The 17202-nt window shown below is 35.7% G+C and overlaps 1 long non-coding RNA gene across 1 annotated transcript in view; it reads left to right on the top strand.

Moving 5' to 3' along the window:
* Positions 1-17202, top strand: part of LOC123383897 — a 98020-nt gene that overhangs the window by 7094 nt on the left and 73724 nt on the right. The window contains exon 2 of the long non-coding RNA XR_006594258.1: positions 12183-12243. This is a non-coding gene — a long non-coding RNA (uncharacterized LOC123383897). The remainder of the gene's footprint in view (positions 1-12182; positions 12244-17202) is intronic.

Here is a 17202-nt window from a genome sequence, read left to right on the forward strand (position 1 = left end):
ACTGATTTTCCCACAGACTTACTAATGAAGTGAATCAAGCCATTATAGTGTGGTTTAAATTCTGTGTGAATATCAAGTATTGTTTAAATAGTCATTAAAAAATACTTATGGAAAGAAAAATTCTCCCATGGAAGTGTATGAAAATTGTTGCTATCATTATAAAGTCATTCAAAAGGAGCATATTATTTGCTATGCAGTCTATCATAAATTCTGACTTTTCAAAATAATTTTAAGTACTATGAAAGAATTGCCATTTTCTTCCCTCTAATCTTGAATCTTGGCATCTTTGCCAATTCTTCTGAACTGAATCGAGGTTATAATCCCCAAATAACACCATCCATCAAATTTTCAGACTAGTGGCTAACATGAATATGTACACTTGAACTACTGGTCACCGTTTTGTACTAGTTTTAGGCTAATTCAAACTTAAATATCTAATACAATATAAATCACTTTCTTCCTATGAACAATGATTAAACATATTGAATTTCAATACTTTTTCTTTTTCTCCTTTTAGACATTTAGGAACTTAAAATTCTTTGAAATCAATTTTAAGATTTTCAAGATTAATTTTGAAATAATAATAATAATAATAATAATAATAATAATAATAATAAATTAAGGCCTTATTTCAAGCCAAGAGTTTAGTATCATAGATTAAAAGTTGTCACAAATTACTTGAGCTTTATTTTCATTGAGGTTTAGGGTCTTATCCCCACTTCTGGAATCTAAGTGAGCTTGGTGACTTTTCTGATCAGTACAGTATGACAATGTGACCTTGTGTCTCTTTCCAAGTCTAGCTTTTAAGAAACTGGTAGTTTCCAATGATAATGTCGTGGAATGCTCGTTGTGAGTGCAAAAAGCTTCCATGTAAGAAGACTTTGCTGGAGATTCATGCTATGAAGAAACTCATTGGGCCACCTGGAGACCCGTATGGATGTCTGGTTAGCCCCTGGCTATCCCAGCCATTTCAGTACAGGTGTCAGACATGTGAGTGAAGAAACCTTGAGATAACCTCAGCCCCTCTTTCCCTATAATGAAATGAGAGACCCCAAAGAAGAGCCACTTCAATTGAACTCAGTCAACTCACAGAACAATGTGAGAGAAATAATTGTTTTAAGCCATTAAGTTTTGGAGATGACTCATATTCAGTACTAGATAATAGGAACACTTGATCTCCAAATAGTTGCTCAGGCTTATGGGATGTTATGGGTAATTGTATTAAAACAAAATGTGTCAATGGGACCATGTGGACTCTCTTCTTACTAAAATAGTTTATTTCTATCTATAACAGGGGCAAAAAGCAGGAAATAATAAGTAGTTGCTAAATGTTTAGGGATTGGACTGAGTTTGAAACTAATCATTGCAGGGACCTATTGGCCAAAGAATTCCAGAAAGAAATAGAGACAAATGTATTTGCAGCTGTGGATGAATCTGATGAACCTGAAAATGATTCTGTTGTTATAATGCTGGAGAATGTATCTCTTAGGAATTCTTTCATCATTCCCCAGAAAACAGTTAGCATTTCTCTGTGGGACCATATAGACCTGGGAAATTTTTGTTTTGTGAGATGAATCTTTATTCATTTCTCCATCTGGGACTGTGTGTATATTATCAGAATGTATGAAAACTTACCATGCATATTTGTGTACTTTCATATGTCCTACCTTTGTGTCCTAAATCTGTATTGAACACACCTGTGATCTACCTAGATAGCTGACACTCAGTATCTTACTCTGTAAAATGAAGATAATGACTGTAATGAGTTTATAAGTCTGTATTGTGAAGAACAAATAGAGAACTCATGAAAAACCCATGGCAATGTCTGGAAGATATTAGATGCCTGATGCCCAATTTATTAATATTAATTTAATTATCACCATATGAATCATAAGAATGGAAATAAAAGGTAGCAGCAAGAAAGATTGTTTACAAGCAGATTAAGTCTCTATTTTCTCTATTTTTGAGCAAAGCGTCCAGTAGAATCCCAGTCCTTCCCAGTCCTTCCCACTGCTATTTGCAGATGATTAAAAAAAATATTTTCTTGAGTAAGTAGTAAATATTTGGATGCCAGTGTAAAATGTTCTCTGTGTATTTCTTTCATTTTAAATAGAATACTTTTGTATCTTGGAAGAATGTATGCCTTGCAGTTTGGGCCAGGTAGTGAAAGACTGTAAGTCCTCAGATGATACTTAAAGAATTTATTGCTTAAGGTTGAACTGAGTATGGAACAGTACAGGCTGAGTTGAGATGACTCCCTTCCTGGGGAAAAAAAGATGAAATAAGATATAAAATTCGTCATGATCTGGAGATTTTTTTTTTTACCTCTTATTCATTAAGTCTCCCCATTGCTTGCCTTAGAGTCCTCATTTTCTGTGTGTGGTTACATATATTTGTTGGGCTGCCTCATCTCTGGGAAGCTGCACGTCCCTTCCTCCTGCCAGGGTCCCTCACCCCTAACCCTTTCTCTGACTAATGAGAAACATGTATTTTTCTAATCTGAGAATAGAAATCACTTTGGAAAGTCTGCTCAGATGCATTAAAAAGTTAGATGTCTCCTTTCTTAATGTTTGTGTGACTGCCTGAATTTTGCTCAATCTAACCCCTGTCCTACTCTACTGAAAAATGCAACGCCTTTGTCTCTGCCAGTAGATGGTAAGCTCCTTAAGGGAGCTTGTTTTCGCTGGTGTGTACATTGTGTGGCATAAAGAAAGAAAGTACTCAGTAAATATTTGTTGAGTTAAGGAATAAGAAGATGCTAAAGTCAGAGGGTCAACTCCTGAGGCTGATCAGGAGAAAAAGAGCATGGTGCCACAGAAATTATAACTTGTGGCTTCAGCCCTCTCTTGTTTAACCACCTTTTGGAGGCTAGTTGGGTTTTCAAAAAATTTTCTTCTCGTTTACTTTGCTTTTGTGTTTCCATATATATCTAGTTTATATCATATTTTACTTATGGGCCTGAGCCCCCTCTTTGTTAAAACATTGACCTGTTTTTATTTTCTAACCCCAAAGATTGAATTTATTTTTGCAGTAATAGTGGTGGCATTTGGATCACCTTTGCAAATGTGGATGTTCCCTTAACACACATTAAGACCTTATCACACTCTATAGTATTCCAAAAAGGGAGGTGAACTGTTTTCAAAGGTAATAAATAGCTTTAACAACAAAGGATGTAAACACCTCATGAAACAAAAAATCTCTAGTCATATGAATGACTTGTGGCTAAACATTTCAACAGGATCAGCCTTTGTTTCTTTGATCTTTAGGTTTTTACTTTTGAATGTCCACACCTGGCAAATGCAGTAAAATACACAGCATCTGGATTACAGAATGCAAATAACATCCATTCAGGCAAACCTTTAAGAATAGCTGCCTTGGTATCTGCATCATGCTTTGGAAATAAATTGATTTGGACTGCAGTAGGAACTTTATATAATTTTATATGATTTTCAACTTTAACTTTTTTGGGGGGATAGACCTATTATGCCTCCCTCTTTGGTACTGAATAGGTCTTTTTACTGTTCTTAATCTCATTTTAATATGAATGATATTAATCTAGTATTTTACTAAGAAGGACAAGTTTTCCTTCTTAAGTGTACCTTTTTGCTTTGCTTTAAACAGACTTCTGAAATGCAGGAGAGAATCATTCACTGGCAAGATTCTTAGAAATTTCCTTTATATTATTCATTGTCTTTAAGTTTTAGGTAGCTTGGAAGAATGTAAAGATTTCAAACAAGATTTTTTTCCAATTGTACATCATCATGACTTCCTTTTTATCAAAACTTTTATGGAAGCAGGGATAGGAAATGTGTAGGGATTGGCAAAAAATAGAGGAAGGCAAACATTAATTATTGTGTATAATTGAGTAATATGCCTTAGAGGGGAAATGTTTCTGGGACAGGTTTTATGTTAAATAGACAGCCATGTGACTTAGTGCTCCAAGAAAACTTGTATATTATGTTCTCTTTAAGTGGATTGTTAAACTTGCTTTTAGATATAGTAAAAGTGATTCTAGGTTACTTAAGCAATTTATAATAATTTTAAGGTCTTTTTACTGAAAGCAATTTGGTTATTATATATTTATATGTGGCTGATGCAATTGGGTTATGGTTTTTAATTTCTGTAACCTGGCCATTGTTAATAGAAGGTATGTGAAGAATATGTTGTATTCAAAGTGTATAAAATTAAATACAATTAATATCTATTCATTCAGACAATGCTTTCGTTCTTTTAATTTTTTTTTCCTATCCTATCCATCTAAATATCCAGATGTTTGGTGTTACATGTGATTGTATGAAAGCTCTGATCTGAAATCCTATGGCTTACTGGATTACCCTTTACCCACATGGTTTAAATTAATAATAAAAAAATGAACCAGGGCAATCTTGCAACAAAAGAACAAGACTTTATTGTATAACAGAATTGCAGATGTGGAAAGGTGCTCATAATAGAGACAGAATATTTCTGTTTCATAGAGCATCTGGAATGCCACAAGATCTCTACGTTATCAGGAGCTAATGTTAGACAGCCTTGGTTTGTGATTAATTTAATATTCAGAGAAACTTTTTTTTAAAGCTTTATGCCATTCATCATCATAATGTCATTTTTGCAATCCTAAAATGATTTACAAAGTCAACTCTCCCCCCTAATTTCTAAAACAATATTAAGACATCAAAAAGTTTCAGATAGAAACTTCAAAGGGCAGCCAAATCAGAGATTTCTGGCTAAGACAGTTTAGATCATTTAATATCCTCTGGTTTCCCTAGGATTAAATTACAGCTTATAGAATTCTTGGAATCTAGCTAAGGAAGTATTATATAATACTGCATGGCAATTTTGGGGAGGCTGGCAAAAGACTGTACAAAGAAGGAGATGCCATCTTTTCAATTTATCAACATTTCAGTGAGTGCTTGTGAAATGTTAGAGGTATGAGAAGTTACCCCAGTGTGAATATGAAGCTCTAATAACCAAAGACATGTTTGTGTGTAAGCTTGGGATGACATTCATGTGGCGACACTTACTTTCTTCTTTGTTGAGTTGTCACATTGCAATGGAGCTTAGGTTCAAGGAGTGAAATTATGAATCATGAATGGATATCTGAGGCAGGAACTGATAATAGGAATTCATTCTGGCACAGCCACAAAGACAGTGTTTCCAGTCACTGTGGTTTTCTAGGGACAGCAGTGACTGCCGGTTGCTTGTGTAGTGCCACGATGAGGCAGGCCAGAATCACACCACACATCATGCCGGCTGTAGGAACGATCCTGTACGTAACCACTAGGTCTCTCTGAGGAAATTTAGCATGTTCCAAAAGAACCGCATTCAGCTTGAAGTTGAGCTGGTAGAGGAGAAGGTCTGTGAAACAAATGTTAGTTCTCTGACTAAACCAAAATATAAGTGATTGTTACAGGAAATGACCTGTTACAAAGGACTTTTCCATCCCAAACACACACATGCCGCCAGAAAGATGAGCGTGTGGTACACTGTGATGTGCATAAAAGCAAGCTCAATCACTTTCAGGATAATGTATTTTTAAACAAGATTTTGGCACCTTGGACTACCCTGTTGGCCTGATAGTAGGTTTGTTCCTATGCCTTGGCAACAAATTGTGCAAACAAAATGAACTGAAGTTTTCATAATTGGGAGAGGGAAGCAACAACAGAAAAGATAGAAATTAGAGAACAATATTTACAGAAAAATTACTTTTCACAATCTTAAGTTGGTCTTCAAAATATAAATGTGTACCTGTGATTCCTAACTTCACTGTTTTGTCCATGTGCACAAGATCATCAGTACCCTTAAGCCACAAGGGTATGATTTAAGTGCGAGATCTGCTTAAGCATTTAATGTATTGAAACCATAGTCATAGGAAACCAGAGTTCACTTTGTAGATATATTTCAATTTAGCATAACTAAGTAGATCCAAACCCTTATTAGTTCAAGCTGCATTTTATACTGTTCCTAACATGTGTTGATCTTCCCAGTGTATTTTATTTGCGCTTCACATTCTAAATTTAATAATGTATTCTATCAGAATGTGGTTACTCCATTGTGAAGAACAAAACTCTCTATTTGCTTAAGCGTAAAGTCTTGCACAAATTCCTTGATGTCATATTTTTGCAGCCATTTTCTTTCTTGGATTCTGCTAGGTAGTTACTTAGGATTTCTTTGTGTGTAATATGTCGAAAATAAAGGAAACCATAGCAGCACATTCAAAATTTCAGTAGCCATGACCATTACGTCAGTATCACTTCACACATTCATTGCATAATATTTGTTTGTTTGTCTATCCTCATTTAAAATTTTTTTAACTGTTTATTTATTTTTGAGAGAGAGGGAGAGACAGAGTGTGAGCAGGGGAGGGGCAGAGAGCGAGGGAGACACAGAATCGGAAGCAGGCTCCAGGCTCCGAGCTGTCAGCACAGAGCCCGATGCGGGGCGTGAACTCATGACTGTGAGATCATGACCTGTGCCGAAGTTGGACACTTTACGGTCGGAGCCACCCAGGGACCCCTGTCTATCTTCATTTTAAAGATAAATGAAAATTGATAAAGAGGGAGTAGGTAAAGGATAAAAGCACAAATATGATTACAAAGCAGTGTAGAGACACACAAAATATCAAAATAGGGTTAAAAGACTCAGTGCAGGAGAGATGGCTACTGAGCTATGCTTGGAGCTATGTGTTATGCTTTGCCTAAAAACATTAAAATTGGGGTAATAAATAATGGTGGATAGAAAAGAAGAGTGCATTTAAACTGCATGTGATTTCAGGGAGTTCATGAATGATACAGTGGTATCCTTTTGCCTTTAGATTGACAATCCTGCCTTCATTTTTAATGTATCTGCCAGGATCTGGATTATTTAGTATTATTTAAAAAATCCATTTTCCTCTCTGTTGAGGTCACACACTAACGGTCAATGGGGACCAAGCAGGTAGAGAAAAAGGTAAATGTGTCCTATTTGGGATTTTATATATATATATATATATATATATATATATATATATATATATATATATACATATATATATATATATATAATTTATTTAATGTATTGAAACCATAGTCTATATATGTATATATATGTATATATATTTAACATTTATTCATTTTTGAGAGACAGAGCATAAGTGGGGAAGGGGCAGAGAGAGGGAGACACAGAATCTGAATCAGGTTCCAGGCTCCAAGCTGCCAGCACAGAGCCCGACGCGGGGCTCGAACTCACGAACTGTGAGATCATGACCTGAACTGAAGTCGGACGCTCAACCGACTAAGCCACCCAGGTGCCCCATGGGATTATATATTTTTAAACAAGATTTTGGAATTCTTGGATTTGGAAAGACTCTTCCTTTTTAAAAGGTTCAATTGGTACCTAATTGCTATCCACTCACTGCTGTGAGGTCTCTCTAGGTGTAGCTAACTCCTCACCAGGTTAATAAGAAAACAAAAATTCTGTTTTCCTACTACTAAAAAAAATGCAGTAGAAATAGTCAAAAGCAAATATAAAATTTTAATAAGTAATTCATTTCAGGTAACTTCAAACAAGGGAATTAAATTAAATCACATAGTAACATAATTTTGTGCCTGGATATAGAGACCACATGATAAGATACACATTCCTTTCTTTGAAAATCAAGAACTGAGGAGCATGTGGTATCATATGGGATCCTAGATATCCAGAGGGGAAGAATCAAGGCTTTGTATTTTCTTTATTCTGTCAGTTCTCGCTTTGTCAGTTTTTTCTCCTTAAGAATGGCTCTCATGCAAAACTGAGGGACATTAGAGCACAGGTTGTATATGAACCATTCTGTCTTCCACTGTCTAATTTTTAAAAACATCTCATATATGTTGTTAAGGCAAAAAAAAAAAAAAAAAGAAAAAAATAATTCCAATGATTACATTAAAGTGGTTTTGAAGGCACTGCTGTAAGTCCTCTGCACTTATACAGGTTCCCCATAGGCATATGTCCTCAGTTGTCGGAATTCCATTTAGATTATGTTTCTGAGAACTGAACATTCACTGACAAGAACATGTGTGCTAAATGCAAATATTTGATTTAAAGGTAGGATTTAGCAGGATTTGCTGTGTCTATTATGCAGGAGATTGCTGTAGCCTTATTACTTGCAAGATGCTTTGGGGCATACCTTTTAAAAATCAATCAGGAGCCTTTTGATAAAAGACCTAGGTAATGTCAGCTGTTTTTCAGGTATTCAGTTGGTATGTGTATTTGTTGGACCCTATGAATTACGTGTAAGACTACTTTTTATGAATGAGAATTGTGCTATTTTTCAAATAAATAAAAGTATTTTATGCATTAGGAAAAACTATGGTGACATGTGAAATGTGGAAAGACCATAGCAAAGAATTACCTTTCAGACTAGATAGGTCTCTTTGTAATTCTTCATCAAATACTAATTATAAAGTAAATGTATAGCTCTAACCAGATGGTTTTAGGTTTTTCAAGTGGCAGGAATGAAATTTCTTTGTACCTATGTACCTTTTTTGGTTAAACATAAATATGGCGAGATATATATGGCTTAATACAAATGACTCAGAAGCTAGGAAATCTCTCTTTAAATAAAATAAACAAATCTAAAGAGGCTAGATAACTTTAGGTATGCTTAGACTCCCCAGTCACTGTTCACAAAAGAAAATACAGGTATTGGTATATCAGTTCCCTCCACAGACATGTGCTATCCAAGATGACCTAACATCGAAGACCTTTCCTTTGTAGTTAGTTACTGATGTCTGGGTTCTTGTCTTGTGTTGGGAAATGGCAGAGACTGGTCTGGATCCTGTGCTTGTTTTGGGGGAGAAGGCAAGGGACACTGCACTGTACTCTTTTTTTTCTGAATCACCAGAAAACTTTATTAAAAACAAAAAGAAACATTAAAAATCAATTTCAAATTTTGTTTTAATAATACAAGGGGTCTAAGAAAGATGCTAACAGTGTAGCTTCTTAGATGATCTTAGACAAGTCAATACTGATGGAGTTGCCTTTAAGCACAGCTTTGCTGATGTTGATAGTCTTTTCCCTTCTTTTTGAACTTTCATCTGGCCTCCCTTTGTGATAAGATCTTCTCCTTTTTAAGAGTTATTGTCTTCCTTCTTTTCCAGGTGGCTTAGTGGTCAGTGATTACTTGAGGAAAGCATCATGGGTATCTGCATGTGTAATGCCTAGAAAATGCTTTAAGGATTTCATGAATCAGAACAGTGGAATTTTGACTTTATTCTTTGACATACTGAAGAGTTTCTGTGTAGAATTTATATTTCTTTAAAGTCAAATGTTCTATCCATCAAAAGCCCTAGTGCTTACTGTCAATGATTTTTGAAGACCAGCTTTTTATTTTAATTAAGCCCTTGCTTGGAAACATTAGATTTTTGTTTTTGTTTTATGTCAGTCTTTGTTTAGAATCATTTGGAATGGTGATAACATGGGTAAGTGGCATTGAATGCTAAATGATATTTAGCATTTTATTCTCCATCTACTTGCTGTGGCCAGATTCGTATATGCATGTGCGTATATATATATAACAAATATACGTATGGAATCTTTTCCTACTTAGTCAAAAATATGTTTTCAAAGCATTTTTTTCATTGAACAGTCTAAATGTCTTTGGGTCCACTAGACAATGCTTCTGATAGGTTGTTCAGCTTTCTGATTAAGTTGAAAACTAGAATGTAGTTGAATAAAGATAAGAGTGCTAAGCTGTGTTCCAGGAGTACTTTTGCTAAGGACAAATGAAAAGTAGAATCTGGTGGAGCAGAGTAACATGGTAGGTAGGTGTTCACTGGATGGCAAACTGTTGCTAAAAGTAGGAATTGTGAATTAGGATAGAAAGATAAAAGGAGGTGGACAAGACTCCACATGTTTATCCTTTGTGGATACTATTTACTCTCTATCCCTCTCCTGATTGATTTACAAATATTGATTTAGTGCTTTCTATGTTTTAGGCATTGTTCTCTCTGTTCTCTGGTCACTGTCTCACTTGTTCCTTCATAAACTTGATTTAATTTGTGCCTAAGTCACCCCTTGCCTTTCTATTTGATTTTTCTCATTCTCACTTTGTTAACATCAATACAGTACTGCTTTTATAGTTTCACTCTACGTGCTCCACGGTGGTCATTAAAAAATTATGCAGAAAACTTTGTGCAGTGGCATGAGAACAGATACTCAAGTCTCTTTACAGGCACTTTGGAGGTTAGGAGGCTTGCCTTCAAGGTAGATCTGACAAAAATAACAAATTTGTAGTTTCAGATAAAGTGGCAAATGAGATATAGTGGCAAAAGCCATCGACTTGGAAACCAGGTTCCTGGGCTATACAGAATTAGTTACTACCACTATTGAAAAGGTCTGTATTAGGTATTGAAAAGGTATTGAAAAGGTCTGTAATATTTTCTAGCCTTATTTCCATCCTCTGTAGAATGAAAGGGTTTAGTTATTTGGTTACTTGGGTCCGTTTCATTATAAAATTAGTTCTATTATTTCTGTTCTATTAGGGAGTTGAACATGGGTTACCTATTCACTTGGTGGATCAGGAACTTACCTAAAGTAATTTATAAAAGGTGCATTAATAGTATTAGACAAGACTCCCTAAGGTTATCTGTTTAATTAATTTTTTAGAATCTGGGAATCACTGGGCAGTGTAACTACTGAAGATTTCAGGACTCATTAGTGGAACGCACATGTATTTTTGAACACCATTAAGAAAAGTGTGTAACCATCCTCATTATTATATCTCAGTATCTATAAGAAATGAACTTTCCTGGAGTGAGTTAAGCTTACTTCCATATTCTGACTTTCTTAAAAGATATGGAGACTTATATATCAATTTCTCTTATATGACAATCATTTATTGTTATTGATAGCCTTCTTCACATTCCATGAAGTCGCACCTCTGGCTCTCTCTTCTCTAAAATAAATATCTTTTTTAAAAGTTGTGTTTGCCAACTTAAGGGATTTTCAGTGAAGCTAAATGATCTAAAATGAATGTTTTGAGTAATTGTTACTTGGTGAACTTCACTGTATCACAGGGCATAAAACAGAAATATGATCTCCTTAATCTTGATTCTATTTTCTACATGTTCCATAACTTCCTCCATCAATACAACCAAAGCAGCTGAAAGTTAGAAAACTGTGGTACTTGTCTTCAAATCCCTTTGCACTTAGGTAGTGGGTGTGAAAACAGAAATGTAAGAAACAGAACATGTGTGATATATGAATCAAAGTGTAGAGGCTATTTGGTGTGAAACAATGTGATCCTTGTAGCTCCTGCTAATGCATCATTCAGCAGATGCCTGAAGAAGACAGAGTTTTCAATGGCAAAAACAGTCTCCTGGAAATAGACCCTTCATTCAATCCCTTGCATGAAATGTTACTGCATGAAAACAAAGAAATATCTTTATCTTACGAACTTAAAATAGGTGTCTGTAATTGGATACATAACAAATACATGGAAATAAATTTGTTCACATCATTACCTGTTTTCTGCAAAACTAGCTGCCCTCCATTTCAGTTAAAATTCTTAATGAGTCAAGGTGTCACATGTAACACATGGAAACAAACAAATGTGGCTAAGGTATATTTCTTAAAGGGTGTAACTTAACTGGTTTTCCTGACCTTGGGCCCCAAAATATGATTGTAGTAATGAGGTAGAATTCACACAGCCCCAGACATCTGAATATAAGTACTTAGAAACATTCTTTAATCAAGAACTTCATGAAGGTGATATGCATAATCTTTGAGGATGACTGAATTATGGTAAGAACAATACAGATTTCTATTCAGTTAATCTAAATATTATTATATAACAACTTACAGGAGAAATACTGTAAACCTCAAGTCATTTTGTTCAGGGACTTGGTGAAAATGGATATGGGTAAGAGAGTATGGATAAGAGAATTGTTCAGTTCTGGTCTTACACAGGTAGTTATGATCTTCTGTGTGTTCCCAATTTTGCTTATCTCATGTGCTTGTGTGCCTTTTTCCTTTGTTTCAGTGACCCTGTTTCTATTTGCAGAAGATACTTTATCTCTGCCCCTGCAACTGGTCTAAGATCTCTCAATATGGATCAATACCATTACTATGGAAGTTTTTATTTTCCCCCTTCATAAGCCCTGCAGAATATCTTATGAATTATTATTACTCAAGCATTGACTTCCCTCATTTGTTCAATACTGCAGGTCAACTTCTAACTGGAGAGTCTGTTCTGTGATCATATACCTCTGCTATGATTGGAGTGAGGTATGGGAATGTTTTACTTCTCCCGATTCCTGACTGGGGCCATAGTTGAAAATGCATCCTACTGTGGGTGGCCTCATGACACAAACTATGTAATTCAGTGAAACAAGCCCAAACTCTGTATCCTCTCACATCGTCATCCCCCACCTCTGGAATTTCAGAAGTTTCTACACACGGGTTTCACTACTTCTGATCCCCTGACTTTGCAACCTCCTTCCCTTTTGCCAGGCTCATGAACTACCAAGTCTGTACCTGTTGACATCATTTTTGCATTTATTGTTTCACTTCCTTTTTCTGTGGATATTTTGCCTGTGTGTCCTCTAAGTATATCCTCTGCCCTTTCACAGATCCTTTTCAGTTTCCCCATCATTGTTTTCTGTATCCACAGGCTGGTTTCAGGGGTGGACACATGGTGCAAACCCTGCTGGAATGTGTTTTATCTTTCTTCTAACTTAGGTATGATTTGAACTTGGAGTGTGGTCTATCTAATGCTCAAGCCATAGTTCTAGTGTGGGTTAATTCATAATGCTTGTCGATTTGGTTGTTTTGGAGAGGGTGAGGAGAATATTTGGAAATGGTCAGTCTTGTTCTTTAAACCCCAGTGTTCGTACTTTTAATCGAGGTATCATGTGAACTTGTAAATATTGTTGGACTACATGGTGTCATGGATGTAAACGTTCAAATACTCCATCTAGAATATAATTGCTCATTGGATGAACAAAGATTTGTTTTCTTCTATCTCGTGGGGGGCTTTCTCAGGACATGTGTTGTAAGCTGTGTGGACTTTATTATTGGTATTTGTTATTATTACCTGTACATGTGTCTACCTCTACCAGGACCAGAATTCTGCTTTTCACTTTTGGCTACGTCCAAGCCCTAATTCCTTTTTATAAAGGTGTTGTTACATTAGGATTTTCAACAGTGATTAAAAACAAAATAACAGAGTAACACTTTTAGAGATAGCATATGATTGAGACTCGCTATCTTTTTTGAGCATCAGAAAAGTGCTTGACACTTTCGGAATGTCTCCAACTTTTAGTTTCAGCTTTACCTGAGTAATGTTGGAAAATATGTTTGTGTAAGCTTTTTTGAAATTTTTTGGAACAATATTATGTATAGCATGAGCAAAGAAGAAAAGAATAATTTACTAGGTGTTTCTTTTGTCATCTTGTGAATGAGAATTTATACTAACTGATGGCTAGCTAACCCTACTGAGATAAGATGCTATGACTCATACATGATAAAAGATTCATTGGAATGATCTGATGTCAAGGTGATTTTGTACATAATGGAAAAGTGGGAAGATTTAGAAGGGAAATGAGAATTCTCTTTAATTTTTACATATTCAATTTACTAAAATCTTACATTAAACTGAGAGTTCATTTAAAAAAAAAAATTGTTTGCTCTGGGGCACCTGGGTGGCTCAGTTGGTTAAGCATCCAACTTTGGCTCAGGTCATGATCTCACAGTGTGTGAGTTCGAACCCTGCATCGGGCTGTCTGCTGTCAGTACAGAGCCCACTTCGGATCCTCTGTCCCCTTCTTTCTCTGCCCCTCACCCCCTGCTCTTTCTCTCTCTTTCTCTCTCTCATGTGCGCGCGCACGCTCAAAAATAAATGAACATTAAAAAAAATTGTTTGCTCCTGTTACTCTCTCTCTGTGAGTTGGTTTTACCACAAGAGCCTCTAACCTTCAATAACATTTACGTTATATTAGTCTAATACTATTATATGATCACAATATTAATATTTTATGATAGATTGTAACAGTAAAGTACAGTAGTTATTAACATATTATACTAATATGTTTATACTAATATAACATTTATAGTAGTATACAAAATGTGTATATAAAATATATTTAAATATTTATAATAAATATAGCATGTTTCATCTTGGTCTTTTATCATAATGATATATATATATATATATATATCTCATAGATAATATATCAGTCTTTACTGTGTGACTCTGAGCTCTTTGAGGATACAAATTGTATCTTTATGTTTGGGGTCAGTATGCTGCACTTACTGGGTAGTTCCTTAATTTCTAGTCCTTAGATACATTTCTTTATATATCAGCTCCCTGAAATATGAGTAGTCCCCCATCCAAAAAAGAAAAAGTGTTCTGTGCCAAATAAATTTTAAAAATTGTAGGTTAAAAAAGAAAGTAAATAGACTTCTTTTACAGCAGGACTTCTTAGGGACTTTGATTAGCACATGTGTGTTGTGAATCTCACAGGGAAGTTTTAGTATGAGTGATTGCATTCATTCATTCTTTCATTCATTCAGTATATTTTTAGTGTCTTAAATGTGGCAGACGTTATTCCCATTTATTCAGACTTAAACAGAGAACAAGAAGACAGGATCTCTTCTCCATGGAGTTTTCCACTGATAACAGTATTTTTTTCATTATTATTATTTAAAACATTTCTGAATTTGAGTGGAGTTGATATACACTATTAGTTTCAGTTGTGTAACATAGTGACTCAGTATCTTTATATCTTATGCTGTGCTGACCACAAAGTGTAGCTGCTGCCTTTCACCATGCGCACAGTATTTTTTCCAAGGAATATCTCCTCAGAAGAACTCTCTGCCCTAAATATTTTTAAATTCATATTATATGTAGTAGTATATATTTCTCTTTCTGCTTTTGTTTTCATTCCTGTTTAGAGATACCTGGATCCTCAATCACTACTATAAATGCTAACAGCAAATATTTATTGAATACTTATATGCTAGTTATTGTGAATAAACACTGAGTTCACTAAATAAAATGGCAAGGCAAAATGGTACAACCCTACTTATCCCTGACATTACTTTTGTCCTAATTCAATTTTCCATTATTTATCATTTGATTCCTAAACTTCCAGTAAGCTTAAAATTTACATATTGTATTATTTCCCCGGGTATGTATTTTCTTTTGGGTTTCCAGTCACTGCAGAATTACAGGAATGCTAGACAATTAAGGGTTTGATTATTTTGGTGCCTGATCATCTTAAGAAATGGTTTTGTGTTCCAAAACCAAGTAGTGGCTGAGAGTAGAGACAAATTACATGGCTTGTTTGGAATCTTGAAAAGTCCCACAAAGACACGATTGCTTGAAAAGGATGTAGAACTGAGAGTAGAGGCACCAGACCAAGATGTTTCATCACCAGAGAGAGAAACAGGTTCCAAACAGTGGCGTCCACAGAGGGCTGTTGATGGCCATCGTGTCAAAGTTCTCATTCTTACTTTTCATTGACAGGGAGCTGGCATGCATCTCAGCTGTGTCAGGAAATGTGTTTTTGACATTTGAGAGGTGAGAAGAGAGCCAGGAAGTAGACATTGGGACCTTTGAAATGATTACACAACTTAAGCCGGGTTCTTATTCTGTGGAAATAGTCATATCGAGTTATAAGTATGAAAATCGGGCTCCACTGCTTTGTAATGTCTAAAGAGCTTAACATTTCATCTTATTTTAAGTAGCAACAATGATGTACTTCGCCTGCATTTAGCCTTGTCAAGTAGATACTTAATGGAATTAAGTAACTGGAGCTTTATGCTCTGATACAGCCTTTAATAATTATAGAAAAAGTTTTGTGATTCCTATTTTGGAATTATTTTACTTTCCTATCAGCAGTATTTGGCCAGTTCAAAAGACAAACTGTGCCCTTTCCCTTCATTTCTAGATTCAACACAGTGGTCTGGAATTAAAAATAGTATTGTTATAATTCTGTTGAGATTGGGTGTGATTTCAAGTCTAGTTTATAAGTTAATTAAAACTGCTTCGGAATTAGGTCAGGCTCATGTGCATTTGCTTTTGTGCTGTAATTGCTGCCTTTTGCTCTGTGAAGGGTTATGGGGTTAGTACAAGTAATCCCTCCTGCTCTCTCTTCATGCTCTGTGCTCAGGCTATAAACAAGAAGGGTGTGCAGATTCAAGAAAAGTACTTTTGTCAAAAGGGCTGCTGCCTGCTCTGCCCCCGTATGGACCTCTCAAAATGGTGGGCACAACTTTGGTTGGTCACAACAGGCTGGGGAATTCTTCCTGACAAGACAGAGAGAGGCAGCCTCTCACAGCAGATTCATGCGTTCAACAAAAGACTGCCTAGAGATGAATTGAATTCATAGTAGACCATTTTTTAAACAACCAAATTTAGCTTTTAAGTTAAAACAAATCAAAACAAAACAGCAAACAGCCTGCCGTTGACCTGCTCACGCTGGAATAGTGTTGGAGAACATGATCATACAAGACCCCCTCCCGCCGTTTCCCTGGCTTTGGGTCTTCACTCCCATGATCTGTACTGCCCTGCACATCTTCCAGACCCACATGCTGATCACTTCCTTGAACCTGAGCCCATATCCTCATTGCAGAGTGCTTTGTTTATGTCTGCATTTGCTCAGATGCCATCTGTGAAGCATCGAGCTATTGTGCCTGTATTTCTACTGGCCCTGGTTATTTCTCTTCCTATTTTCTATGGCACAAATAAGTGCAATTTTTGGGAAGCAGATGTTTTTTCAATGTGAATGATTCTGCTAACACTTAGCAAAAATCTATCTGCTGCAAAAGGCCTTTTGCGCTTGGGGTAAGCAGGATTTCATTGACCTCCCTCAATTTGGGCAGGAAAAGTTCGGTTTTCATTTGTATATTATCTGGAAAGAAATTTCTTTCGTATGTTGCTCACAAAATTTTGTTTCTCAGAATGTCTCCTCCCTCTTGGTACTAAATCCCCTGACGACACTAGAGGGGATTAAAATTGTTCTGCTTGTTTTCTAGATGGTGGTTTTGCTAGGAGGGTGAAACTTGTATCTCTTTTAGGAGCTGCTTCAGAGTTTCCTAAAGATTATTGTTGTTACCTGAAGGGTAACAGTGGGCTACTTTTACAGATAGTGTTGGTGATATGTAGGGACAATGAGGTAATATAATACATAGGACAGTGTATGACACACAGTATATGCTGTGTAATTACAGGTATTATTACTG

Source organism: Felis catus, chromosome A2 (assembly GCF_018350175.1).
Source record: "Felis catus isolate Fca126 chromosome A2, F.catus_Fca126_mat1.0, whole genome shotgun sequence".
NCBI lineage: Eukaryota > Metazoa > Chordata > Mammalia > Carnivora > Felidae > Felis > Felis catus.